The sequence below is a fragment of the Pleurodeles waltl genome, chromosome 1_2 (genome assembly GCF_031143425.1).
Source record: "Pleurodeles waltl isolate 20211129_DDA chromosome 1_2, aPleWal1.hap1.20221129, whole genome shotgun sequence".
NCBI lineage: Eukaryota > Metazoa > Chordata > Amphibia > Caudata > Salamandridae > Pleurodeles > Pleurodeles waltl.
The window spans coordinates 1,286,452,747-1,286,477,260 of record NC_090437.1 but is presented as its reverse complement, the minus strand read 5'-3'; positions in this window follow the sequence as shown (position 1 = coordinate 1,286,477,260).

The window sequence follows — 24,514 nt, the reverse complement described above, 5'->3', positions numbered from 1 at the left end:
AGACTAAGTGAAATGCTGGGTGTTTTCAAGCCAACCAGAACATGCGTTCCAAGTTCACCCTTTAATATGGATAAAACCAATACATTTAAAACAGTAATGGATTATTACGTTTTCAAAGTGGTGGAGAGTTTTAATCAAACTTCTCATTCATTTTAATATCAAGCACTGAAATGATAGATCAGGCAGTGTTCTCTGAGAAAGCTAAGCCATGTGTATTACTACCCCTTACTGGTATTTTTTAATTCCTCAGTGATCGTCCATTTGAGGCCCCCAGCATTGCTGATGTTGATTGAAATGGTTTAGCAATGCAGTACATTCAATGTTGCATCCAATTCTGCTTTTATATTGTGCAATCTTCAACTGATCTTTGTGTAGTGTGACCAACATTGAGAAAATCGCACACTGTATTATGTAAATTACATTACTAGAATTAGTGTGTAATAGTCTGCAAGGAAGGAGCTATGTTTCCATATTTGAAAACATTTGTACTAGATGTTTGGTGGGAAACTGAACAATTATCACATTTGTAGTGTCGGGGCAAGGCCCTATGCTGACGGTAGGGTATTTAAAGTTGGTTCATTATGTGAGTGTACCAGGATGTGCCAGATATTTGTGTTCCTGTACCAAGCAAAGAGTGGATTTGAAAAGGAAGCAAAGTTATACGGAATAAAGGTACTGGAATTAATCACATCCACCCGCCCATAGAAGCTGACCTAAGGACAAGCTATCTCTGAAGTCCTAGAATGAAAGCTATCATATTGCGATAAAGAGTTGCGATTGGTATGTTTACGGAAGGTATTGTTTTTGGACTTGATCATAAGGTATTTTTCACATATAATTCTCTTTTTTATTGCTGAATTGAAATGAAATAATAAGCATCATGCTGTTTGGACTTTATACTTATTTCTACACTTTGGAGTAACTTCTAGGACTACTTTGGTGTGCCCTGGTTTATATTGACTTTGTTCAGGTCGGATTGGTTTTCCAGTCGGCGCCATCACACCCGTGGTGGTTGGGTGTCACACCAGGTTGGCACCCCTGGCACTCGTCAGCATACAAGTACATTTTCTCCATAACTGTATATATGCTGTAAATAGGATGTGCGAACTTTAAGGCATTAACCACCAATTTGTTTTTCATATAATATGGTTTTATATTGCACTGGCGCAGGGTTCTCGTGACATTTACAAAGCCCACAGCCTTCGGGCTGATAATTTACCTGAACCCCTTGAGGACAAAGCAAAGGCTGTTTTACTCAAACAGTACATCGTTCACTACTATTTAAGTATTTTTCATTATCTTTTCTACAAACAACCAAACAGTGTAATTCGTTAATTCATTTACTGTTTTAAATCTTTTATCTGTTTGAAAACGAAAATGTTTTCATACTCTCAAAATGAACATGTGATATAAAGAATATATAACAGGCAACAGGTATAATATGGTTTTATATTGCATTGGCGCAGGGTTCTCGTGACACTTACAAAGCCCTCAGCCTTCGGGCTGATAATTTACCTGAACCCCTTGAGGACAATGTGTCAATACTACACATTACTCGTTATGTATTTTTCATACTATATGCTTAATAAATTGATTTTAATATATTTTTCATGTAATCCTCATTGTTTGCCCGAATCGGCAGATAAAAAAATAGCTGGGTAAGTGTAGGAGGCTGGCCTGGCTTGTAGTGGGTACCAAGTGGTACTTACACTCTGTACCAGGTCCAGTTATCCCTTATTAGTGTAGAAGAGGTGTTTCTAGCAGTTTAGGCTGATAGAAGGTAGCTATAGCAGAGCAGCTTAGGCTGAACTAGGAGACATGCAAAGCTACTATACCACTGGTGTCATATGCACAATATCACAAGAAAACACAATACACAGGTATACTAAAAATAAAGGTACTTTATTTTTATGACAATATGCCAAAAGTATCTCAGTGAGTGGCTAGCAGGATCCCAGTGAGACAGTGAAAACACCCTGACATATACTCACAAACAGGCCAAAAGTGGGGGTAACAAGGCTAGAAAGAGGCTACTTTCTCACAGTAAGGAACACGATGAAAAAACTAAATGTGTGATAAAAAGAATGAAAGGATAGAATGAAGACAGCAGAAAGAGTGACGAAGAAACAGAAAGTATGGAAGTCGTAATGAAAGAGGATACACCGTGAATGAGAAAAAATCTGAACAAGAGAAAGTCCATGAAACAAAGTCCGGAAAGAAGAAAAGCAACGCGGAAAGTGGGAAGGCAGTACAGGATGAAAGTAACAACAAAAAAGGAGCACAAATTCCACAGACTTAAACAGTGAAGGAATTGAAAAGAACTAAAGATAATGAAGTGATGGAGAGGGCAAAAATGAGAAGAAAGAAAAACATTAGAGAAGAAAAAGAACGCAAGCAACTAGGAGCAAGAGACACAACTGGTGAAAAAGCAGAAAAATCAAAAGACAGTGTAATCTGTTTATATGATGAATATTTTGCACATGCAATAGTTTTCGCACCTGCTCACAACAACTTTTAATTTGGAATTGGGAAAAGGACGTGCACCCCCACAATCATCCAAAATAGGTCAAATTGGCACAAGTTGGGGGTAACTTGTGAGCAGTAGCACCACGACAAGGTTTTGACCTTTGCTAATGGACATTCACACCATTCACACCTCACTCAGGGATACGACCTGCTTTCCGTCAGACCTACAGACATTCCGTGCTCAGCTCCAGATGGGGATGGTGCGATGATTTCTGGAGCTCAAGGCAAAATAGAATTCGCCTGCAGCAGGAGAGCCCCAAAAATTGCTATTAAAAGCGGATTGGTGTCACGACGAGGTGACCCAATAAGGCCTTACCACACCTTATGGATGCTCCGCCCCCACCTAAAAGCGCGTCTCCCTGGCATCTGCGAGGTGTGGTCTGGATTTTCCCCCCTAAAAAAAAAATGACCAAACAGACACATGGCAGATGCAGAGAGAGGCAGAACTGCCACGGCCATCCTGTATGTCTGAGGGCCAGCTCGGTGCCCCAAAACCCCTCATTCACACCTCATTCACACCATTCATAGCCCAAGCACTGCACTCACACAGCAGACCCCCCGACCACGGCTGTATATATAGGTAAGAGGTGAATGACGTGATAAAAGCCTGCCAGGGCTGGTGTGTGATGTAGTACATGACGTCATAAGAGTTGATGGGAAACACTGATACCACTTAAGGCTGCCTAGGGAGACCAGGGTTACAATATGTTGATAGGTGTAGGCTTAGCTGTGACATAACATCAAATTACCAAAGGATTGAGGGAAGAAATGTTAGTTATAATGAACAAATTATGAAGGTTTTATGTATTCTCTTTATTGTATACAGGATGTAATTTATTTTATTTCAAAACTTTTTACTGAAAGATTTTTATAAATGGTTGGCATATCGTCATAAGTAGCATAACATTCGCAAATATAGGTTTGACAGGTAGCATTAGTCATTATTCGAGAAGGAAACACCACACCGGTTTATGTAATCACAGCTGGGTGGTTTATGTTCCGCACAACCGCAGGGTGGGAAAGGAATGGAAGAAAGCAAAAAATAAGAAAAGATAGGAGAGTGGATAGGGAGAGGATAGGAAGGAGAAGGGAGAGCTAGGGGGTGACTGCCTAGAATTAGACGGAGATTTTGTCAGGCCTCTGGCATGGTTGATTAAACGAGTTGGTGCGACAAAGTTAGGAGGCCAGTGTGGATATGGTTAAATAGCTAGATGGTTCGGAGAAAGTAATTCACTTTTAGGGAGGGTCAACCACTTCCAGGCATCAAGTGTATTCCATAATGTCTTATTAGCTGAGATACAGGGGTATTGGGTGGAGAGGACTGAGTGCCCCCCTCTAGTGTACCTCAGCCATTCCCACCAAGTGTGGTGGGAGACCTTTCCTAAAGACTTCCAAGATGAGAGAATTATTTTAAGTGCCAAGGTGAATAGAAGGTCATCCAGGAGGAGTTCCCCTTGGTTCAGGTTCAAAGAATATGACGGGTGAATGGCTCTGCAGATGGGGAATGAGAAATTCCTGGGTAATTTTGTTTGTAGGATGGTGCCAATTGTTTCATGGACTTTAGTACAGAAGTTAACTAGGAGGTGGCAGTCATATAGCATGTGACGAATGTCAGCATGTAGAGAACTGCAACCACAGTAATGTGTAGTTGCCTGAAAGGCCTAAAGTGGAGAGTCCCTGTGATGTGTAGTATGATCTATGTCGGATGAAAAATTTAGTCTGGGCAAGATTGGGGGTTGTTTGCTTGGAGAAAGGGGCGTTCCAGAGTTTCTGCCACATAATATCTTGTGGCCTCTGTAGACCATCCTGTGACAAGTCTTTCTGACATTTCTGTTCTATGGATTCTTGGCGTGAGGTGGAAGTGGGGCTGAGCTAAGCATAAATCTTTGATTTCACATGGATGCCTTTCCCGAGTTTAGTTGGTGGAGCTGGAAGCAATGCGATTTGAAATGGAAAAGCCCCTTGCTTAGAAGCCACAACAACTCATAAAAGGTGGAAGAGGGTGTGTTACATTTTAATGAAATATCGTGGAACGATAGGGGTGTGTTCTACTTCCAAGTTCACCTACCATAGAGATTCCATTTGACCTCCATGAACAGGCTGAGGGGGAGTAGGAGTCAAGTTTGATGTCCCTGTTGAACCCAATAGAGGCTTGTAATGAGTGGCTGATTTTTATGTGAGAGAGGTGGCATCGAGGCAGAGAAAGGCATGCCATGTATGATTTAGGATTACGTTATGAGGGATGATCTTTGTGGATTTTTAAGAGGCATGGGAGGGGAAGATTTTCTGTTAGTAATGGTTCTAGTGAAAGCCATGGGGGTATAAAATCAGAAGAGTCGCTGAACCATTTTGCTCCGCGGGCTGCCAGTAAGGCAATTTGATCTCTCTTGAAGTCAGCAATATTAGCGCCCCTAAGTGTTTTTTTTGCAGAGTTTTTTTAAGGGAAACACATTGTCTTTTGCATTTCCATATACATTTATTAAGAAGGTAGTCTAGATTGGCAGAGAAGTCATCAGAACATAGGATAGGTAACATGGTTAGTAAGTAGTTCACAATCAGAGTGATTCTCATTTATACGGATTCAAGTTTACACCACCAGGTCAGGAATTTTGGTGACCAGCCATCGAAAAAATGATGTACTTTTTGCAGTACTAAGGTTTCATTGTGTCTAATAGATTCAGTGACATTATCATTGAATCCAAGGCCTAAGTATTTAAGCAATTTGTTTTGCCATGTTAAGCCTGAGTTTCCTAGGGTTTCTTTGGTGCAGAGAATATTCAGCAGACGGACCTCTGATTTGTTTCTATGGGGGGTGTACCCCGAGATCGCTGTATATTCTTCGATTCTAGACAACATTTTGGTGATAGCGGTATCTGCGCGCTCAGTATTGATTAAAATATCATCTGCATATGCAGCCGTCTTCAAGTATCTACCTCCGACATTTATGCCGATGGAGTTGTTTTGTTCATTAAATGATAGCAGAAGTGGCTCGATAGCTAGGAGAAACAAAGGCAGAAAGGGGGCAGCACTGCCATGTACCTTGTTTAAGGTGGAATGAGCCTGACAGCACACTGTAGGAGCAACGTTTGGCACAGGGATTTGAGTCTAAGGTTATTACAATTTTTTATAAAGGAGTCGCCTAGATTGAAACTGGACAAAGTGGATTTCTGAAAGAGGCAGGCGACCTTGTTGAATGCTTTTTCAGCATTGAGTGCTATTGGCACTACTGGTGAGTTTTTGGATTTAGTAATCTGTAGAATATGCCCTAGTAGTCTAATATTGTTGTTAGACAGTCTGTCATTCAAAAAAACAGCTTGGTTTGGTCCAATCAGCAGGGGCATTATTGCTTCCATTAATTTGGGCCAGATTTTAGCATAGATTTTACACGCTAAGTTGTACAGAGATACTGGTCTCTAGTTTTTAGGATGTGGTCTTTCCCTTCTTTAGGTAGGAGGGTTATGGTGGCTTCCAGGGTTGTGCCAGCTAAGCCACTTGTGTCTGCATAATCATGGAAAAGGTTTAGTAAAGGGTATGTAATTCTTCAGCAAATAGTTTATAGAACTGGGCTATAACCAAGGGCTTTACCGATCTTGAGGAACCTAATTGCCTGTTTAATTTCTAGATCAGTGATGGGATTGTTTATTGGGGTTTGATGTACAGCATCTAACTTGGGAAGGTTCAGTTTGTTGAGGTAGGTTAAACTATCTTCTACAGAGATAGCAACATTTTCATAAAGTAGTGATTTATATGAACTCGAGAAAGACATGAGAGATCTTGTGCTGATCTAAATGTAATTGTCCCTGTTTATCTCTGACAGGAGTCATCTGTGAGCTGTTTTGTTTGTTTTTCAGATCCTGTGCTAAAGTTTTCCCAGCAGTATTGCCTGTACATAATTTTAACAAGTTGAATTTCTTCACCCACTAACCGGCTCTGGTGCTTAGATGTGTATTATATTTGTACTTTTTCCTCTTGATAGTGTCTAATAGGGGCATACCTTTTTCTTAGTAATGTCTAACTTCAAGTGATTTTATTTTGGTTTCTAGCTTTCCTAGCTGGGCGTTTGCTGTTTGTTGATGTGTGCACTGATGCCAGTCATTACCCCTCTAAAGGTGACTTTAAAGGCATCCCATAGCACTTGGGATGGGCATTTCTCAGGGAGGTTTTCTAGAAAAAAAGTTTCTGATGGCCTGACATCGTTTCCAGATGATGTTTGTCATGTAAGATGTCTGCGTTGAGCCACTACGATTTACTTTTGGGGGTGGATGAGCCCCAATCCAAGGATGCAGTTTTGGCCTAATGATCAGAAATCAGTCTGGGATCTATAGAAGAGTTGGTGATCATTCTCCCCATATTGCTTGATACTAAGTTGTGGTCAATTCCGGAACATGACTGGAGGGGTGAAGAGAAAACGGTGTTGTACCTAGTATCTGGGTGTTGTAGGCGCCATACCTCTATTGGGGAGAAGTTAGAATATATTTTATGGAGAAGCCTGTGTGAAGGTGTCAGTCTATATTTGGCCCTGGAGCTACGATCAACAATGAGTTAATTAGAAGATTAAAGTCTCTAACTATTATCAGGCAGGTGTCATTCGGGAGATGAGCAATTAAATCTTCAATCTTTCTCCAGATGTTAGTGTCATTGTTAGGAGTATAAATATTCAAAAGGTAGAATTCTTTGCTTGATTTAGATAACTTGTTGAGTATTCATCACCCATTTTGGTCAGAGAGAGTGTCTAAGACCGAAATTCATGCTTTCTTCAAGCTAATGGTGAGCACTCCATTTTCCTTTTTGTGAGAGGGTGAACCTAACACTCCCGAGAACCAAGGAGCTTTAAAGTAGGGTGTGTCCGAAGCAGTGAGTTTAGATTCTTGTAGGAGAATCAGATCACATTTGAATTTATATAGGTATTCACAGATTTTCCTCCTCTTAACTGGATGGTTCAACCCTTTTGTATTGAGAGATAAGATTTGCAAAGCATCACACTTTGACATGGGTGTGATGTTGTGTGGACTGAGACGTCATCATATATTGTAATTTGTGGTTTTGTTTAAAGAGTGCAACATGAGGTAAGTGTGACCTCCTCACTCCTGTCCTATGAACTCTGGTATAGTGTCTCTTGTGAAATGATATTGATGCAAACCTAGGTAAGATATTGAGGCAATCACGAAGAAGGGGAAAAGAGAAAAGAGAAGAAAAAACAAAGGAAAGAAATCAAAGGAAATCAGAGCCCACCCACTCCGTAACTCGAACCCACTCACCCTACCCCTCCGCCTTCCTACCATGTTCAGGAAATGCATCGGACGCAAAGGACGAGACCAACCATCTGTAGGAATGTAGCCTCTTGCTAGCCTTGTTACCCCGACTTTTGGCCTGTTTGTGAGTATATGTCAGTGTGTTTGATATGTGTCACTGGGATCCTGCTCGTTTGTGCCCTATATGTGTTCCCTGTGTGGTGCCTAACTGTATCACTGAGGCTCTGCTAACCAGAACCTCAGTGTTTATGCTCTCTCAGCTTATACAATTGTCACTGCAGGCTTGTGACTACTTTTACCAATTCTGATTGGCACACTAGAGCACCCTTATAATTCCCTAGTATATGGTACCTAGGTACCCAGGGTATTGGGGTTACTGGAGATCACTATGGGCTGCAGCATTTCTTTTGCCACCCATAGGGAGCTCTGACAATTCTTACACAGGACTGCCACTGCAGCCTGAGTGAAATAACGTCGACGTTATTTCACCGCCGTTTTACACTGCACTTAATTAACTTATAAGTCATCTAAATGTCTAACCCTCACTTAGTGAAGGTTAGGTGCGAAGTTACTAAGTGTGAGGGCACCCTGGCACTAGCCAAGGTGCCCCCACATTGTTCAGGGCAATTTCCTCGGACTTTGTGAGTGCGTGGACACCATTACACGCGTGAACTACACATAGGTCAATACCTATGTGTAGCTTCACAATAGTAACTCCGAACATGGCCATGTAACATGTCTAGGATCATGGAATTGTCACCCCAATGCCATTTTGGTATTGGGGGGACAATCCCATGCACACCCGGGGCTCCAGCATGGAACCCGGATACTGCCAAACTAGCTCTCTGGGGTTTTCTCTGCAGCTACCACTGCTGCCAACCCTCAGACAGGTTCCTGTCCCCCTGGGGCATGGGCAGCCCAGTCCCAGGAAGGTAGAACAAAGGATTTCCTCTGAGAGAGGGTGTTACACCCTCTCCCTTTGGAAATAGGTGATAGGGGCCTGAGAGGAGTAGCCTCTCCTGGCCTCTGGAAATGCTTTGAAGGGCACAGATGGTGCCCTCCTTGCATAAACCAGTCTACACCGGTTCAGGGATCCCCCAGCCCCTGCTCTGGCGCAAAACTGGACAAAGGAAAGGGGAGTGACCACTCCCCTGTCCGTCACCACCCCAGGGGTGGTGCCCAGAGCTCCTCCAGTGTGTCCCAGGCCTCTGCCATCATGAATGCACAGGTGTGAGGGCACAATGGAGACCCCTCCTGATAGGCTCTTACCTGGTTAGGTAGCCAATCCTCCTCTGAGGGCTATTTAGGGTCTCTCCTGTGGGTTTCTCTTCAGATAACGAATGCAAGAGCTCACCAAAGTTCCTCTGCACTTCTCTCTTCGACTTCTGCCAAGGATCGACCGATGACTGCTCCAGGACGCCTGCAAAACCGCAACAAAGTAGCAAGAAGACTACCAGCAGCATTGTAGCGACTAATCAGCCAGCTTTCTCGACTGTTTCCTGGTGGTGCATGCTCTGAGGGCTGTCTGCCTTCACCCTGCACTGGAAGCCAAGAAGAATTCTCCAGTGGGTCGACTGTATCTTCCCCCTGCCAATGCAGGCACCAAACCTCTGCATCACCAGTCCTCTGGGTCCTCTCTCATCTTGACGAGCGTGGTCCCTGGAACACAGGAGCTGCATCCTAGTGACCCCGACAGCCCAGTGGTCCTTCTGCCCAAATTTGGTGGAGGTAAGTCCTTGCCTCCCCACGCCAGACAGTAATCCTGTGTACTGCATGATCTGCAGCTGCTAGGGCTTCTGTGCACCTTTGCAAGACTTCATTCGTGCACAGCACTGCCCAGGTCCCCAGCACTCCGTCCTGCATTGCCCAACTCGCTGAGTTGACCTCCGACTTCGTGGGACCCTCTTTTGTTGTGCTGAAACGACTGCTGTGCTCAGATTTCCTGTAGGCCTGTTCAGGTGCTTCTAAGGGTGCTGCCTGCTTCTGCATAGGCTCTCTCTGTTGCTAAGCGCCCCCTCTGTCTCTTCCTAGCACCAAAAATCCTCAAACGCGACTCTTGCAGCTAGCAAGGCTTGTTTGCTGTCTTTCTGCGTGGACACAACTCTGCATCCTCCAGCATGCTGTGGGACATTTTCTGACCAAAGGAGAAGTTCCTGGCACCTTCCGTTGTTGCAGAATCTTTGGCTTCTTCCACCCGGAGTCAGCCCTTTTGCACCTTCATCTGGGGTTTAGTGGGCTCCTGCCCCCCCTGGACACTTGCGTGACTCTTGGACTTCGTCCCCTTCCTTTGCAGGTCCTCAGGTCCAGGAATCCGTCTTCAGTGCTTTGCAGTCAGTTGTTGTCCTTACAGAATCCCCTGTCTCGACTTTACTGTCTTTCTGGGGTGGTAGGGAAACTTTACTCCTACTTTTCAGGGTCTTGGGATTTGGTATCTTGGACACCCTTAGTGTTTTCTTAGCCTCCCAGCGACCCTCTACACACTACACTAGGCCTGGGGGCCATTCATGGTTCACATTCCAATTTTAGAGTATATGGTTTGTGTTGCCCCTAGGCCTGTTTTCTCCTACAATGTTTGCACTACTTTTCTAAGTGTTTTACTTACCTGATTTTGGTCTGTGTGTATATTTTGTGTATTATACTTACCTCCTAAGGGAGTATATCCTCTGAGATATTTGTTGGCCCATTGTCACTAAAAGAAAGTACCTTTATTTTTGGTAATTCTGAGTATTGTGTTTCTTATGATATAGTGCTATATAATATAAGTGGTATAGTAGGAGCTTTGCATGTCTCCTAGTTCAGCCTAAGCTGCTCTGCTATAGCTACTTCTATCAGCCTAAGCTGCTAGAACACTACTAATCTACTAATAACGGATAACTGGACCTGGCACAAGGTATAAGCACCATCAGGTACCCCCTATAAGCCAGGCCAGCCTCTTACACCATCTCTAGGACACCGCAGTGCATGGGTGTTTATAAGTGATTGAGGTTACTTCTAGATGCTATAGCATGAGCTACTATTGGTGACATTTTAGAAGTTAAACATAAAGCGATTTGAGAAAGATGATGGTGTGTTGCCGCTGAAAGGTGAGGGCAGTTTTGAGACATGGCCTGAAAAATGTTCATGAAAGTGATAATAGTCCAACACTGTGGTCTGGCGACATCGACTGGTAAGTATTTGAGGCAGTACAACATCAACAAGTATCACTTTGGGGTATGACGTAGTGAAACAAATGACAATGATAATAACCAAGTACACCAGGTAATTAGTGGACAAACAATGACGAGTTACTTGTAGAACAAGGCATTTTAGCATCATCAATAGACATGTTACTGTGTCACCATTTCGAGATCCCATATAGGCAGATCACAGTATGCTTCTTAGGTATAGTGAGCCCCCATTAACCTGGAGGGAGGATTGTAACCTCTTTAATAGCAAAACAAATTAATAGTCCATAGCCATGGGGGGCTCATTCAAGTTTAGAAGCAGTTTAGAGCTAGATTTCAGCAGGAGTCTTGTGTGCCTATGAACAATTTTAAGAGTGGGTGATAGCAGAAACAGAATGGGATCATGGCACACATGAAAACATGCATCATTTGGAAATACCTTTTAGGTCCCAAATTTAGGTAGCATAGCCTCTGTTCGGATATGATGAATGTGAAATTTATACTGATTGATAAAAAGGGCTTACAATCTGGGGGTTTACAGCATACAACAAAATGGATATTGTACTGAGAAAGGCAGTGACGATGTGCTCAGGAAATGGTTATACGTTACAGTGGTCACGTGGGTGGAGGGGCTGTGTGCATCTCGGCCTCATGGACATTGTCGAGGAAGCAGGGCAGATTGTGTTGATCGTGGAACAGGTGAGCCTTTGTAGACAATACGAAATCTGGCTGGACCCGACAATGAGAAGGGGATGTCCATGTTCCAGAGCCCTTTCCTGAGTGAGAGGAAGCCCTTTTTAGTTGGGACAATGTGTTTGGAGCATTAGCCTTGAGAGGTGGTAATTTGGTGGCCTTTCCAGGCGAATCATTTGTACTTATGTACTCTAGGATTATCTCAATATGCTGGTATCTGAGGGGTTTACAAATTATCGGTCGTAGTGGTCTCGATGATGAGGTCTGGTAGTTTTGATATGATGGGATGCAGTGTGCTCTATTCAACTTAAATTTATGCTCAATAAGGATTTTTGTAGTTCCGAATCCAGTCTTCCAGGAAGGCGATGCAAGAGCCATGATGTTTTTTCTCAGTTTTCCACAAAGCCGAAGAGATTATATTGCCCCTTCTATTTCTCTCTTCCAACTCAGCAATGGGATGTTGCATTAGGAGTGATGTTTTGTTGCTGGAGCTGAGGTCTTTTTTCACTGTAAGGCTTTTGTCTTCTAGATTGCTGATGCGTTGTTCGGCTGCTGACATCTTCTCAGCCATTTGTTTAATGTCAGATCTCATGCCTGAAAATGTCTTGCTGCATTATGTCCATGCTCACCTTTGTGGTTTGGGCAAGGGTTAACACATCTGAAAGCTTTTTCAGAATGGAACCCATTGTGTCTTTCATTTCAGTTTTGTTTTTGATGCGTGATTCTGGGGTCGGTGGTTCTAGCTTTGTCCTTTTCATCTTGGATTTAGAGTCTTTTTCAGGCATGTTGAGAGTCTGTATTCTCAGGTTGCTGTTGAAAGCTGTGGTTGATCAGGGTGTCTCCGACCTTCTTCTCATGGGAGTTGAGGTCCCCTAGGCACCCTCTTGTACACATTTTGTCTCAAGGTTATATTAGGATAGAACAATTCTTTATTGTTGGTGATGAAGGCCTTTGGTGGTAGACATTAACATTTGTTGTTTAGATAAGCCGTATTGTTCGAAGGGCTTATTATGTGTAAAATGGGTGCCCAATGTTTGCATGTTATAGCTGGTAACTCTACTTCAGGTGTTCTTCTCAGAGATGCAAGCAGATATGATCAGTTTGTTTGTTTCATGTGTGGAATCAGTGTTGGGCATTAGTGTTGCGCTAGCCAGCAGACGGTTAAGGAAGGCCCTGTAGGTCTTGAGGTGAAGGCCTGGTAGGCACTGTAGGTCCTCTAGGCCCTGTAGGCCTCGAAGTGAGTCAGCCCAGAGATCTGAGCTTGGGTGCGCACTTATCACTGCCTGTGTAAATAATCACGAGAGTGTGGTTAGATATCGTCCTTAACGAAGGCACACCCCTGTATGTTGGCATAAAAGTACTCTGTTATACCCATAAGAATTGCAGTAGCTCTGGGCCTTCATTATCAGGGCCCCAATCACAGCATGTTCACTTGAAGTTTTTAACCACCACCTACCACGGCAAAGATTCTAGGCCACTTATGAAGTGTTTGTCGCTTCCAGCACGGGCCACGAATCTGGAGCCCGCAACCCATCAGCCCCCCATTCTATGCAGCTGCGCGACTGCCACTCCACTGGCATGCATGGCAAGAGCAGGTTTCATTATTCACACTAGTGTATTATGTCACATTAGTAGTAATTTTGTATGCGGGGAGTATTTTCTTAATATAAGTGTTGTCCCATATACTGCTGGTCCAGACAAGCTTTTAACGAGGGAGCTGCACAGTCAGTATAATAAGCTTGATTTCCATGGGAAAAGAACTCCCACTTTGTGGAGATAGTTGCCGGAGGTTGATGCATGGTGATTCCAAAGGCCCTGGATTCTGGTGGGCTTTGCCTCATTGCCACAGATGAAGGCATCTAGCATTTAGTGACCCTGGGTTCTGGTAGGCCATGCTTCGTTGCAGGAGATGGGAGTGGCCATTTTAACGGCCAACGAGTGCTCAGGATAAGTATCAGATACCAGAGCAGATTTGTTTCAGAATTTCTCATAGTCTTGACTATTCTTCAGATGTTGTGTCCTCGATGGTCAATAACTAACAATAGTCATGTCATTTCAATGATACTGCCAAAAAGAATGTCCTTTAAAAACATCTTAACAGGATTTGTAAAGGCACTGGTGATATGGGCCTAGTGCACTGCACAGAAATCCACAGCTTTTCATGGTTTCTTCGTATCTGTTCTGCCCATTTCACAGGGTGTAGTTCAGGCATTCAAATGGCGGGATGAGAGCCAAGGATTATTAGAATATTGGAATGCTGACCGCTCCTTTGAAGCCAATGGAGTAGCTCTAGGCTTTGCAAAAGCCCATGCCTCAGCATACCAATCTTCGTTGTTCACAACAACAGCTGTGAAAAAAAGCCTCACGGAGCCTGAGGAGATTTCAACCCCCTCTGGCTCTGTTAGGCCTTTGATTTACTAATTACAACATTTTGCCCTCTAGGGGCAGAATGTTCTAATATTCTTATAGTCCACCATAACAGGCCGGAGTGGATGGAATTCATGGCTTTTTCGAGTGAGGGGTGTGTGTGGTGGGTGTGAGTGGTAGGAAGCTGTTGCGGATGTCCAGGATTTTGTGGTGGAAGTGGTTGGAGAGGGTGTCACATAGAGGTTGTGTGTGTGTGGGGTCTATGTTCTGGCTTTGGGTTTGGATAGCTCTTTAATGATGGTGAAGAGTTCTTTGCTGTTTTGAGAGTTGTTGTCCAGACGTGTCTTGTAGTGAGCTCTTTTGGTGATGTGTATGAGTTGGTGGTGGGTGCGGATGAAAGTTTTGAGGGTGGAGAAGTTGGTTGTAGAGGGTTCTTGTCGCCAGATTTTCTCCGCTTGGTGGCATTTGCGCTTGGAGTCTTGGAGTTTGGGGGTGAACCAGGGAGCGTTCTTAATGTTGCGGGTAGCGGTGTGTTTTCTGAGGGGGCTAGTGTGTCTGCGCAGGTAGTGATCCATTAAGGGAGGTTGTGCGCTCCTATGTTGGGGTCGTTGGTGTGGAGGGGGGGTTGTGAGCCAGTTGGGAGTTGAGGCGTTATGTGGGGATCTTGTCCCACATGCGGTAGGGTGTGGTGTGTTGTCGGTGGTGTGTGGGGGGTTTGGTGAAGGAGAAGTGGATGTAGTGGTGGTCGGTCCAGTGGAGTTCAGTGGTGTGTGTAGGTTATGTATTGGCTTGAGGTGAAAATTGCGTCGAGCGTGTGTCCTGCTGAGTGGGTGGGTGCAGTGACCAGTCCTAATTAATGTTTGCACTTTTCACTACTCCCCCTGCACTGTGCCTTCTGAGAGGGTCTGGAGGACCTGGCACTGCCTCTGATGCTTTAAAGGATATGTTTGCTCACAGCTGGATTGAGTATACTCTGTGCTGTGTTCCAAGAGGGAAAGTTGGGAGACCTTGGAATTGTTTGTGTTGCACTAGTTGAGTAGTTAGTTGATGCCGGACAGAGAGTCTTTGTGGAGCAGGGCGTGGGGGATGACTACACCTAGTAATGGCCAATGGAATCATGCACTCAAACTGTCACATGGAATTTTGGAGGCGCTTATTTTACCCAATAAATGAAATGCCAAACAGGCAAATATTAAGAAGCAGTGGCTCGCATAGCATTCCTCCAAGAAACACATCTCACGGCCGCAGAAAGCAATGAATGCTTTACTGCTCAGCTTACTTGGCCTTTGCATGGGGGGTGCGTATATGGATTCGCCTTTGAGTGCCCTTTCAGCTCACAGTTACACGCATAGATACTGATGTGAGGTTTGAAGTCATGGTGGGCGAGCTCAAAGGACGGAGATAGCACTGATTAATATTTACGTGCCCAATGTGGATCAGTGAAACCTCATGGAAGGATGGTATGGCACCTCACTCATCTGATTCATACCCATAAATCTTTGGGAGGGGTTTCAATTTTGTGGTGGATACATACTTGAACAGATCATCACACCCTCCCCCCCTTCCAACTTCGAGGCCTGTCAGAGGGCCAGGGCACTGGATGATGCAGTGGGGTTAGTGGACTCCTGGCAGGTGCATAACCCTGAACAAATGGAGTATTTGTGTTACTCATAGAGGCGTGATTTAAATGCGCAATTAGATAAATTACTCTGTTGTCCATTGATACACCCCAGGGTTGCCAGTGCAGGGTACCTTGCTCACACTTATTTGAATCATTGTCCTCTGCTGCTGTAAGTCAGTCGGAATGACCTCTGGACCACCATCCCTACATGAAGGCTTAATGTAGAGGTGCTAGAGGACCCAGTTTTAAGAGTGAATTAAAAGAAGCAACTGCTATTTTCTCACAGAAAAGAAGGGCACAACAACAACACAACAGATAGAACGGGAGGTGTTTAAGGTTGTTATTTGAGGACATTGCATGGTGGCTTGGTTGAAATACAGTCTAACATGAGTAGGAATATTGTTGAACAGGAACAATTGCTTGATCTGATTGAGAAAAAGGCCCCCTGTGAGCCTCATGATGCCCTCTCCCTTCGAGAGGAGAAAGAGAAGATAATTACTTTGGTGAAGTACCTCAGGTGCTTTGACCATAAGCAATAGCAATATATAACTAAAATGCATGATGAACGAGACAAGGAAGATTAGCGTCCTGGCTGGTCTGCGTGGACACAAGGCAGCCCCCCATTTTAAGTACCTGTAACCACATGGGTGAGTTGGTACACACAAAGGAAGAAATAATAGAAGTCTTCAAGACTTGTTATGACAATTTATACTCCTCAAGGAAAACGGACTAACATAATAAGCCTCAGGCTTACCTAGCTGAGGCAAACCTAAAAGCAGTTGTGGCTGGCGACTCAGCATAGTAGCGATTCAGGGGTTGGGGGGGGAAGCAAAACACAAATGAGACCCTTTCAGGGTTACAGTGATGCATACATTATGCAAAACACAAACGAGAACTCTGAGTAGTTCCCAGATTTAGGTGCAGAGCAGCTCCAATAAGGAGCACTCTACAACACCAGCAACACTCTAGATTTGCTCACCTCAAATGTCTGTTTATCTAGTAAAGTTTTTAAGCATAGGATTAGTGCAGTGCTATCCACGCTGAGCTAGATAGGGACAAAGGGCCAGATGTATGAAGGCATTTTGCATTCGCAAACGGTGCGAATGCCCGTTTGCGAATGCAAAATGCCATTTCAGAATGCATGAAATACATTCTGAACGCAATTTTAAGGAATCGTTAAAATAGCGATTCCTTAAAATTACGACCCTGTTTAGAGAGTCGCAAATTGCGACTCTCTAAATTAGAAATCGCAAATAAGGATTCCTTATTTGTGATTTCTTAGCACATGTATGAAGCAATTCCTAAATGCGATTTTGGCATTTAGGAATCGCTAATTACCACCAAGTTGAACTTGGTGGTAACCATGTGCAAAATTAAAAAATGCATTTGAAATGCATTTTTAAATTGTACATGTAAAGCACACATGCCCTTTTGGCATGTGTGCACCTTACATGTCCCCCCCAAAAAAATTGGGGTGCAGCAGAGGGGGCCTTAGCCCCCCAGCACCCTGGGGTTTTGCATTTCCAAAATTGCGATTTCTGGTTCAGAAATTGCAATTTTGGAAATGCAAAAAATTCGCAGATATGGGCCAACAGGCCCATAGGTGCGAATGGGGCCGGTATCGCAATTTGCGATTCGGTAATAGCATTTGCGATTTTTAAGAAATTGCTATTACTGATTCGCAAATGTGATACATGGCACTTTGCGAGTCGGAAATAGCGATTTCTTAAAAATTGCTATTTCCGAATCGCAAAAGGCCGTGATGATACATCTGGCCCAAAATCTTTTGCCATTTATACAGCTAAATCTTGGGAAAAGGCTTTGTCCACCCCCATGGCCCGCCCCTTTAAAAATAAAACAACAATAAAAAGCGTTTATTGTCATTTTGTTTCTAAAGGTTTGCAGCTCCTGCTGCTGCTGGAGGGAGGGCGATGTTCCTCCCCCCTATCAGAGGAGTCACCCCTGCCTAAAAGTGCTCTCACTTCATGATACTGAGCAATTGGGAGCCAACGTACAGGAACAGGAGGTGCACGGTGTTATTAAACAATTGATTAGGGGGAAGGTAAATGATACGGATGGACTTCCAGTGGAGTTTTATGCTGTGTGTGTTGATATAATGGAGCCTAGGCTCGACAGCATTTATAATACAGCTGGTGAGGAGGGTTACCTGCCCACATCATTGTGCGAGTCATAGTTGCCATTCCCAAGAAAGATAAACACCGAGGGGCATATTAATGAGCCCCTAGCGCCACTGGAGCATCACTTTTCATGGCGCTCCGATGGCGCTAAGCACTGCTCCATATTTACAAGGTGGCATTAGGCAATTTTTGTGGCTTAACGCCTCCTTGTGAATATGGCCCCTTCACACGCAGCTCTTTGGTTGGAAGGGGCGTGCAATGGGTGTTGCTGTGGGCCACAGCAACACCCATTGCATTTTGATGCTGCCTCATAGTTCCGAGTTTTCATAAACCGAGACAGAGACAAAATATAACGCCACCCCAGGGGTGGCCTTAGCAAGGCGCAACGAGGAGGAATGCTTTTATTACTCCTCATTTTTTGCTTTTTCTATGTGTGCTGCATTCTGCCACATGCATAGAAAGAACAAAATGCCGGAAATTATTTTTTTATGTGCGGGAAGGTGTCCCTTCCTGCACATAAACAATCATTTCAAAATGACGCTTTGGCACTTGTATGTGTGCTGCATTCTGCATCCCAAACAGAAGTGCCATATCGCCATTAGTGATTGTTTATGTGCAGTAAGGGACAACTTCCCACACATAAACAATCACACCCCTCAACGCAGACATCTTTGCACGATGGTGCAAGGATGCCTGCATTGGCGCTAAGCAGCTCAACTTAGCGCCAGTGCAGGGGAAAACACAGGGGCGCGCTGTGTTCAATTAAATACCTTAAATGCTGGTAGTGAAGAAGCGACCTTGAGATGATCCCGTAAGGTGTCTCAGTTCAAGGTACCAAGGAGGTTGTGGGAACAGAAGATGAATATAGGGCCTACGAAGTGCGGGTGGCTGAGAGGTGATAGGAGACAGGGCCGAATTGGGAACCAAAAGCAGCCCTGGAAATACGTTCATACCAGCCCTGCTCCATTCCTCTTTCACTCTGTTTCTTCTCTTTCATTTCTCTCACCTAAAGCACCCTCTGTGCCTCCTGTATTTACATGGGGGGGGGCAGGAGAAGGTGCCAGAAACTGTCCTCCAGTGGCTCCAGCCCACCGGGGAAATGCCCCGTGGATGAAAGGTCAGTCCGGCCCTGGGAGGCAAAGGCTTGCAGAGCACAGCTGTCAGGGAGGCAGAGGAGAGTACAAGGAGGTTCAGCAAGGGATGGGAGAATAGAACATTAATCACTGGAAAGAGCTTCAATTGGGGTCTTTAGTTGCCAGAAGTAAACATGTCACAAAGTCTCAGATGTCACAAAGCTGATCATTTGTCAAGGAGAAAACGGGTCATTTTCAGGAGGCATAAAAGCAGGTTATTGTATGTAATAGGCGATATTGTTCGCTCTTATCTAGTACATATTCTGGCTGTGGCCATGGAAGAGAGAATTGTAAATGCAACGTAAAAGCTAATAGCATTGTTAGATTTCTGCTATATATAGACATATGCCGTGGGCAAAAACAATTTTTATTGATAGTGTCAAAATGAAATGTCAGGAATTGCACCGTAAGAAAGCCAGTCCTGACTCATGAGTGCAACTGAACACAATACATATTTGTGTACTTCTGGGACTGACAGTAAAGTATGATGTCAAAACAGCACAGAGTGTAGTGAACACCATTGGACAGAAGTGTGTTGTTTGAATGACAGGTGTGTGAAAAAGTGGGTGGAAAGGATGGTGCTAGTCACATGAATATATAGGGTTGTGCTTTGCATAAGGTTTCAGCTCACTGCATGCCACTGGGACCGTATAAGCTTGATTGGGAGCTGGGCGGGTATGAAAAATACTCTGATTTCTGGAAGAAGATCTAGAATAGTGGAGAAAATTTCAGCAGTACTTCCTCCAGAAACTGATGCAGCACCCAACTTTACTTTTCTGGAAAATTACATTCATAGAAGCTAATGCAATTGAGTAGTAGTAGTGGTGGTGTCCGGCTAACACGTAGGCCAGTGTGGAATAGCTTGTGTCCCGGTGATATGAGACCAAACAGAAACAATATCTGGGAGTATGTTCTGCGTTGCCACAGGGTATTGTCCACCCATTCATGATATGTGTAGGCTACGACCACATGTCAATTTGTTGTGGTTTGCCATGCAGAGAGAAGGGCCTCAGGTTGTCCCTGTTGACCTTGAAGAAGAAGCCAGGTGTCATCATTAGCAGACTATTGGCAGAGGTCCTTGGCAAATCTCCTACCTGAGGTATTCTCATAAACAATGGAGCCACCTAGTGTCTCCTCATGCCCACTTCTTGACCCATTTACCCTGCCGTAGCATCAAGTTCTGATTGTGGATGTAGATGGATCTTTTTAAACATGGTTATCCCCCTCACTCACTCATTTTTTTGCAACATTGAGATCCCTGCTTCTCTGATTGATCTGGGCGAGCTGCAGACTCTGAGTCAGTTGGGGCACGTCAGTCCTTCCATACGAACGATGGGGCTTTGGTGTACCGCATTTCCAACTCTACTGTTTGGCAGTACAATGCCAATTTGCATACCACTGGAATCACAAAGATGTGCAGCTACCAGATGACAAACCCGAGCGGGACCAGGTGGGAAGCTGCCGCTAGATGCCATCTCACAGCAGGGACTGCCCTTAGACCCGACTGATGTCCAGACCCTCTCCATGACTAGCTGGGGTGGTGGGAGCACTGCGGCTGCCCCTGTGAAGCAATTTCTCGCTTTGCCAGCAAACTCCATCGACTTCTTGGTAGGGAAGTGACATAACTCCCCCTCCCTACCAATAGCGGATAACCCATGTTACCATCTGCTTTTGAAATGCTGGTCAAGCGAACACTCACCCGACACGCAGGGGCACATTCGAGCACCTTTTCCCTGATGGACACGTCATTGAGCATGCAGATGACACTCGTGCCTGATTTATACATTTTTTGCGTCGCTTTTGCATCATTTTTTGCTGAAAAAGCGGCACTAAATTACAAAATATAATTGAATTTTCTAAGTTTTCACCGTTTTTACATAAAAAAATAATGCAAATGCGGCGCTAAAAAAGGATAAATCAGGCCCCCGGTTTGCAGATGCCACCCCCATGGACCATTTGGTGCTGCACTGTCTGCACGGTGATTGCACACCCAGGTTCCCGCTTATCTCTTAGTTTCCAAGAAGTTCACACGCTAACAGCACTGATCACAGATCCAGATAGTAGGCGCATGGTACTGAAACTCTATCACGTCAGTTTGGCATTATTACCGAAACCAGATGGAAAACTCAGAGAGACATAGGGACGGAAGCCACAATGCCCGCTTACTGAAAAGATTTGGGCCCATATTTATACTTTTTTTAGCGCCGCATTTGCGTAATTTTTTCACGCAAAAGTGCTGCAAACTTGCAATATACAATTGTATTTTGTAAGTTTGCGCCGTTTTTGTGTAAAAAAATGGCGCAAACGCGGCGCTAAGAAAGTATAAATATTGGCCTTGGTATTATTGCTGTAAGCAAACAAAGTTAATCTCCCTGAACCACTGACACAAACTTATACCCTTCGAATGTTTGCGGCGTGCATACATGACGCCAAGGGCATTGGCTAGAATTGACCCCTTCAGGTCCTCCCCATGCTGAGGATGCTGATTTCGCTCATCTGGCCTGGATGTGCACTCACTTGTGGGGTTTACGGGGGGCCGGTTTTTCTTTGCACTCCCACATGATAGACACCGATCTGGAGCTTGACTCTCTCACCGCCCCCTTGGGGTATATGCAGGATGTACCACAGGTGGTCGCTAGAATCACTGCAGTGGCGCTATTGGTGGCAAAGCGAGAAATTGCTTCACAGGGGCAGTCGCAGTGCTCCCACCACCCCAGATGGGCTTAAAAGCATGCCCTACTGTGACTGCCAAAATGTTACCACCCACGTCCAGACCCAAAGACATCAGGGGCTACTCAGAGTCTCGCTGATGCGGCCGGGATCCCAGGCTTTCGACTTAGTCGCACTGTCTATGCCAGCCCTCCCCTCACCCCCACCCCTCCCCTGCTAGATGAAGAAATACATAGTAGGGTACACTGATGCCCGTTTCTGCACTGTTTTATATGCATTATTGCGGTGGTGGTGAATGTGGTATGCAAATTGCATGACAAGACCTTTCTTCCCAACCTATGTAGTTTGATGCAGTTCCTTTACTTCACTGAATTTCCATCACTCCTGTATGGTCCACTGTACTGTGGTTAAACACGTTGTAAAACTAATAAAGTTTACAGAACTGGATGGAGTCTAGACTTCAAGAGTCTGGAGGTCTACTGAATTGTACCTGAATTATACCATGTGTAGGAGTCCTCTGGTTTTATCTGTCGAGGTTGTGTCACAGACCACCAAAAGGGGTTCAACATATGGGGTTAGGTCCTGTTGCTTGTGTTGAGAGAGTACACATTAGTGCAGTGGTTCCCAACCTTTTGACTTCTGTGGACCCCCACTTTAACATTGATGGAACCCAGGGACCCCCACTGAATCATCATCAGATTCCAGGGACCCCCGCCTGTGTCATTACTGGAAGCTGGGGACCTAATTTGTCAATATTTGTTCATATTTGTTAATTTTCTAGGCTCTCGCGGACCCCCTGAGAAGGCTTCGCGAACCCCCAGGGGTCCCCGGACCACAGGTTGGGAACCACTGCATTAGTGAATATTAATTACACACACAGCTACTAGAACTATGGCAAATGCCTTGTTGTGTAAGGGAACAGAAGATGGATATAGGGCGAAGGGTACAGTATTCTTGTAACCATGTGACACCACAGACTGTTGAGTCCTGAAGGCAAACACAAAGCCTCTAAATGTTCTGAAAATCAAAATCACATATGCACTACTTCCAGCCTGGGAGCCTTCGATATCCTGCTCCTCGGCTTTGATCCTTAGTACACCGTGACATATATCGCAGGCCTCTGCGCCTCCAGGTTATCCTTACTGATGTGGCGCACCATAGGATGCAGCAACAAAGAGCAACTCCTTGTACTACATCCTGCAAAACTCCTCCTTCTGTGCCACAAGGTGAGATATATTGTGCCTTTAACCCCCTCCACCCACTGCATCCCCATCTTCTAACCATCACACAGGTCCCTACCTCAATCAGTACACCAAAGATACCCTGTGTTACACAACAAGCTCAATCAGAATGAAAAATCATTAACAAATGATGGAAAAAGAAATTAAAAAATAGCTGGGTAAAGAACACGCTGAAAAAAGTGAATGTGTGATAAAAAGAATGAAAGGGTGGAATGAAGACAGCAGAAAGAATGACGAAGAAACATAGAAAGTATGGAAGTCGTAATGAAAGAGGATACAGCGTGAATGAGAAAAAATCTTAACAAGAGAAAGTCCATGAAACAAAGTCCGGAAAAAAGAAAAGCAACGCAGAAAGTGGGAAGGCAATACAGGATGAAAGAAGTAAAGACAAAAAAGAAGCACAAAATCCACAGAATTAAACAGTGAAGGAACTTTAACAAACTATTAAGATAATGAAGTGAGTTGTAGACGGGAAAAATGGGAAAAGAAAGTAAAACGAGAAGAGAAAGAATGCCAGGAAGCAAGCAACTAGGAGCGAGAGACACAAATGGTGGAAAAACAGAAAAACAGAAAAACCAAAAGTGTAATCTGTTGTTTATATGATGAATATTTTGCACAAGAAATAGTTTTGTGTTTCGCACATGCTGACCACAAATTTAAAATTGGAAATGAAAAAAGGAAGTGCAACCCCACATTCATCCAAAACAGGTCAAATTGGCACAAGTTGGGGGTAACTTGTGAGCAGTAGCACCACGACAAGGTTTTGACCTTTGCTACTGAACATTCACACCATTCACACCTCATTCAGGGATACAACCTGCTTTCCGTCAGACCTACAGACATTCCGTGCTCAGCTCTAGATGGGGACGGTGCTAGAATGTATTTATGGATGCTCCGCCGCCCACCTAAAAGCGCGTCTCCCTGGCATCTGCGAGGTGTGCGCTGGATTTTCCCCCCTAAAAAAAAACGACCAAACAGACACATGGCAGATGCAGAGAGAGGCAGAACTGCCACGGCCATCCTGTATGTCTGAGGGCCAGCTCGGTGCCCCAAAAAACCCCTCATTCGCACCGCATTCACACCATTCATGGCCCAAGCAGTGCACTCACACAGCAGACACCCCGACCACGGCTGTATATATAGGTAAGAGGTGAATGACGTCATAAAAGCCTGCCAGGGCTGGGGTGTGATGTAGTACATGACGTCACAAGAGTTGATGGGAAACACTGAAACCACTTAAGGCTGCCTAGGGAGACCAGGGTTACAATATGTTGATAGGTGTAGGCTTAGCTGTGACATAACATCAAATTACCAGAGGATTGAGGGAAGAAATGTTAGTTACAATTAACAAATTATGAAGGTTTTATGTATTCTCTTTATTGTATACAGGATGTAATTTTTTTTATTTCAAACATTCTTACTAAGAGATTTTTATAAATGGTTGGCATATCGCCATAAGTAGCATAACATTCGCAAATATAGGTTTGACAGGTAGCATTAGTCATGATACGAGAAGGAAACACCACACCGCTTTATGTAATCACAGCTGGGTGGTTTATGTTCCGCACAACCTTAGGGCAGGAAAGGACTGGAAGAATGCAAAAAATAAGAAAAGTTAGGAGAGTGGCTAGGGAAAGGATAGGAAGGAGAAGGGAGAGATGGGGGTGACTGCCTAGAATTAGACAGAGATTTTGTCAGGCCTCTGGCAT